The sequence below is a fragment of the Hordeum vulgare genome, chromosome 3H (assembly GCF_904849725.1).
Source record: "Hordeum vulgare subsp. vulgare chromosome 3H, MorexV3_pseudomolecules_assembly, whole genome shotgun sequence".
Lineage (NCBI taxonomy): Eukaryota > Viridiplantae > Streptophyta > Magnoliopsida > Poales > Poaceae > Hordeum > Hordeum vulgare.
Genome location: NC_058520.1, coordinates 479,635,228 through 479,641,227, shown reverse-complemented (window position 1 = coordinate 479,641,227; position 6,000 = coordinate 479,635,228).

The window sequence follows — 6,000 nt, the reverse complement described above, 5'->3', positions numbered from 1 at the left end:
GATTTGAGCAAGTTTTGAGCATTCCCCATGATCTTGTTACTCTTGGAGGTTGGAGACTCCTAGGCGGTAGGATTTCTTCGGAGAGGAATCAATCCGTGTGATTACCCCCCGGAAAAGTTTGTGAGGGTTTGGAAGCCACCTCAAAGGCTTACCACTAGTGGTTGATAAACGCCTTCGTGGTGTTATCTCAAAGGGAGAATAGGGTGAGCCTTCGTGGCGTTGGTGTGCCTTCATGGTAACATCCACCTCTCTAACGGTGACTAGCTTCCATCCAAGGAAGTGAACATCGGGATACATCTTCGTCTCAGTGACCTTGGTTATCCTTAACCCTAACTCCTTACTTGTGGTTTACTTGTGTTACTTGAGCATACATACATTGCATATTGTTTGTGCTCATTATATTGTGTTGGCTATTTCTTGTACAAGATTAATCATTCAAGCATACCTTCTATATCCACACGTTCATACTTGCAGCTTTTGATATATCGTGTGATATAGTGTGATCTAGTATCTTGTGTTGTTCACCTACTTGTCGTGTGATATAGCTCAAGTAAGTTTGTGTAACTTACTTGTGCTTGTTAGTAAATGTATTGTGTCCATTTTGGTAGATCGTGTTGTTGATACACGTTGCAGTGCCTAGTGCATTTAGGTTTTGTGCTTGACAAGTACCCTCTTAGTTTATTTCCGCAATAGTTTCAAGCCAAATCCGAAGAAGTTTTTAAATAGCCTATTCACCCCCCCTCTAGGCGTCATCGAGGTCTTTTCAATGTAGACATGACCCGAGTGACTCCTAGGTCAATATCCAATAGCGGGACCTGGATGCCCATATTGGATCCTACATATTCCCCGAAGATCTTATCGGTTGAACCTCAGTGCCAAGGATTCATATAATCCCACATGTTATGCCCTTTGTCCTTCGGTATGTTACTTGCCCGAGATTCGATCGTCGGTATCCGCATACCTATTTCAATCTCGTTTACCGGCAAGTCTCTTTACTCGTTCCGTAATAGAAGATCCCGTGACATACACTAAGTCACATTGCTTGCAAGGCTTGTGTGTGATGTTGTATTACCGAATGGGCCCCGAGATACCTCTCCGTCACACGGAGTGACAAATCGCAGTCTTGATCCATACTAACTCAACGGACACCTTCGGAGATACCTATAGAGCATCTTTATAGTCACCCAGTTACGTTGTGACGTTTGATACACACAAGGCATTCCTCTAGTACCAGTGAGTTATATGATCTCATGGTCATAGGAATAAATACTTGACACGCAGAAAACAGTAGCAATAAAATGACACGATCAAAATGCTATGTTCATTATTTTGGGTCTAGTCCATCACATAATTCTCCTAATGATGTGATCCCGTTATCAAGTAACAACACTTGCTTATGGTCAGGAAACCTTGACCATCTTTGATCAACGAGCTAGTCAACTAGAGGCTTACTAGGGACAGTGTTTTGTCTATGTATCCACACAAGTATTGTGTTTCCAATCAATACAATTATAACATGGATAATAAACGATTATCATGAACAAAGAAATATAATAATAACTAATTTATTATTGCCTCTAGGGCATATTTCCAACAGTCTCCCACTTGCACTAGAGTCGATAATCTAGTCCACATCACTATGTGATTCTAACGAATCCAACACCCTTACACTTCTGGGGTTTGATCACGTCTTGCTTGTGAGAGAGGTTTTAGTCGACGGTTCTAAACCCTTTCAGATCCGAGTGAGCTTTACAAATCTTTATGTCATCTTATAGATGCCGCTACTATGTGCTATTCGGAAATATTCCAAATATCTACTCTATCATACGAATCTATTTCACTGCTCATAATTATTCGGATTAGTGTCAAAGCTTGCATCGACGTAACCCTTTATGACAAACTCTTTAACCACCTCCATAATCGAGAAAAAAAATCCTTAGTCCATTAGTTACTAAGTATAACTTTGACCGCTGATTAGTGATTCAATCCTGGATCACTCTGTGTACCTCTTATCAGACTTGTAGCAAGGCACACATCAGGTGCGGTACTCAACATGGCATACTTTAGAGTCTACGACTAAGGTATAGAAGACGACCTTCGCCTATTCTCTTTATTCTGCCAGGGTCGGGTTTTGAGTCTTACTCAAATTCACACCTTACAACACAACCAAGAACTCCTTCTTTGCTGATCTATTTTGAACTCCTTCAAAAACTTGTCAAGGCATGCATCTTGTTGAAACTTCTATTAAGCGTTTCGATCTATCTCCATAGATCTTGATGCTCAACGTTCAAGTAGCGCAATCCAGGTATTCCTTTGAAAAACTGCTTTCAAACAACCTTTTATGCTTTACAGAAATTCTACATTACTTCTGATCCACAATATATCAACCACATATACTTACCAGAAATTCTATAGTGCTCCCACTCACTTCTTTGGAAATACAAGTTTCTCACAAACCTTGTATAAACCCAAAAGCTTCGATCAACTCATCAAAGCATATATTCCAACACCGAGATGCTTGCACCAGTACATAGAAGGATCGTTGGAGCTTGCATACTTGTTAGCATCCTTAGGATCCGTCGAGGAAAACAATGTTTTGACATCCTATGTGCAATATTTCATAAATAATGCAGCAACTGCTAACGTAATTCCAACATACCTTTAGCATCGCTATGAGTGAGAAAGTCTCATCATACTCAACTCTTCGAACTCGTCGAAAAACATCCTTGCGACAAGTCGAGCTTTTCTTAATTGTGCCGTTTCACCATCATCGTCTGTCTTCCTTATAAAGATCCATCTTTACTTAATAGTCCTACGACCATCAAGTAGTTCTTCCAAGTCTACACTTCGTTCTCACACATGGATTCTCTCTCGGATTTCATGGCCTTCAGCCATTTGTCGGAATCCAGGCCCACCATTGCTTCTCCATAACTCGTAGGTTCATTGTTGTTCAACAACATGACCTCCAAGACAGGGTTACCGTACCACTGTGTAGTAGTATGCGACCTTGTCGACCTACGAGGTTTGTAGTAACTTGATCCAATGCTTAATGATCACCATCATTAGCTTCCACTTCAATTGGTGTAGGCGCCACAGGAACAACTTCCTGCGCCCTGCTACACACTGGTTTGAAGTGATGGTTCAATAACCTCATCAAATTCTACCACCCTCCCACTCAATTCTTTCGAGAGAAACCTTTCCTCGAGAAAGGACCCGTTTTCTAGAAACAAATACTTTGCTTCCGGATCTGAGATAGGAGATGCTCCCAACTGTTTTGGATATCCTATGAAGATGCATTCATCCGCTTTGGGTTCGAGCTTATCAGACTGAAACTTTTTCATATAAGCGTCGCAACCCTAAACTTTCAAGAAACGACAGCTTAGATTTCTCTAAACCTCAGTCTATACTGTGTCATCTAAACGGAATTACGCGGTGCCCTATTTAAAGTGAATGCGGTTGTCTCTAATGCATAACCCATAAATGATAGTGGTAATTCGATAAGAGACATCATAGTATGCACCATATCAAATAGGTCGCGGCTATGACACCATCACACCATGGTGTTCTTGGTGGCATGAATTGTGAAACAACTTCCACATTGTCTTAACTATGTACCAAAACTCGCAACTTAGATATTCATCTCTATGATCATATCGTAGATAGTTTATCCTCTTGTTACGACGAACTTCACTCTGAAACAGAATTGAACTTTTTCAATATTTCAGACTTGTGATTCATTAAGTAAATACTCCTGTATCTACTCAAATCGTCATTGAAGTAAGATCATAATGATATCCACTGCGTGCCTCAGCACCCATTGGACTGCATACATCAAAATGTATTACTTCCAACAAGTTACTATCTTGTTTCATCTCAATGAAAACAAGGCCTTGCTCATGTGGTATGATTTGCATGTCACAAGTGATTCAAAATCAAGTGAGTATAAAGATCCATCAGCATGGAGCCTCTTCATGCAATTTATACCAACATGACTCAAGCGGCAGTGCCACGAGTAAGTGGTACTATCATCATTACCTTGTATCTTTTGGCACCAATATCATGAACATGTGTAACACTACGATCGAGATTCAATAAACCATTGAAGGTGATTATTCAAGCAAATAGAGTAACCATTATTCTCTTTAAATGAATAATCGTATTGCAATAAACACGATCCAATCATGTTCATGCTTAACGCAAGCACCAAATAACAATTATTTAGGTTTAACACCAATCCCGATGGTAGAGGGAGCGTGCGACGTTTGATCATATCAACCTTGGAAACACTTCCAACACGTATAGTCACCTCGCCTTTAGCTAGTCTCCGTTTATTCCGTAGCTTTCATTTCGTGTTACTAATCACTTAGCAACCGAACCGGTATCCAATACCCTCGCGCTACTAGGAGTACTAGTAAAGTACACATCAACATCATGTATATCTAATATACTTCTGTCGACTTTGCCAGCCTTCTTATCTACCAACAATCTAGGGTAGCTCCGCCTCAGTACCGTTCCCCTCATAACAGAAGCACTTAGTCTCGGGTTTGGGTTTAATCTTGGGTCTCTTCATTAGTGCAGCAACTGTTTTGCCGTTTCACGAAGTATCCCTTCTAGCCCTTGCCTTTCTTGAAACTTAGTGGTTTTACTAACCGTCAAGTATTGATGCTCCTTCTTGATTTCTACTTTCGCGGTGTCAAAACATCGCGAATCGCTCAAGGATCATTGTATCTATCCTTGATATGTTATAGTTCATCACGAAGCTCTCACAGCTTGGTGGCAGTGACTTTGGAGAACCATCACTATCTCATCTGGAAGATTAACTCCCACTTGATTCAAGCGATTGTCGTACTGAGACAATCTGAGCACACGCTCAACGATTGAGCTTTTCTCCTTTACTTCGTGGACAAAGAATCTTGTCGGAGGTCTCATACCTCTTAACAAGGGCACGAGCATGAAATCACAATTTCATCTCTTTAGAACATATCTTATGATCCGTGATGTTTCAAAACATCTTCGGCGACTTGCTTCTAAGCCATTAAGTATTTTGCACTGAACTATCGCGTACTCATCAGAAACGTGTATGTCGGATATTCACAATGTCCACAGACGATGCTCGAGGTGCAGCACACCGAGTGGTGCATTAAGGACATAAGCCTTCTGCGCAGCAACGAGGACAATCCTCAGTTTTACAGACTCAATCCGCAAAGTTTGCTACTATCAACTTTCAACTAAATTTTCTCTAGGAACATATAAAAACAGTAGAGCTATAGCGCAAGCTACATTGTAATTCGCAAAGACCATTAGACTATGTGCATGATAATTAGTTCAATTAATCATATTACTTAAAAACTCCCACTCAAAAAGTACATCTCTCTAGTCATTTGAGTGGTACATGATCCAAATCCACTATCTCAAGTCCGATCATCACGTGAGTCGAGAATAGTTTCAGTGGTAAGCATCTCTATGCTAATCATATCAACTATATGATTCATGCTCGACCTTTCGGTCTCATGTGTTCTGAGTCCATGTCTCCACATGCTAGGCTCGTCAAGCTTAACGCGAGTGTTCCGCGTGTGCAACTGTTTTGCACCCGTTGTATGTGAACGTTGAGTCTATCACACCCGATCATCACGTGGTGTCTCGAAACAATGAACTGTCGCAACGGTGCACAGTCGGGGAGAACACAATTTTGAAATTTTAGTGAGAGATCACCTCATAATGCTACCGTCGTTCTAAGCAAGATAAGGTGCATAAAGGATTAACATCACATGTAATTCATAAGTGACATGATATGGCCATCATCAAGTACTCCTTGATCTCCATCACGAAAGCACGGGTATGATCTTCTTGTCATTGGCGCCACACCATGATCCCCATCATCATGATCTCCATCATCGTGCCACCATCGAGGTTGTCGTGTATGCTATTGTATTACTACTAAAGCTACGTCCTAGCAATATAGTAAACGCATCTGCAAACACAAACGTTAGTTTAAAGACA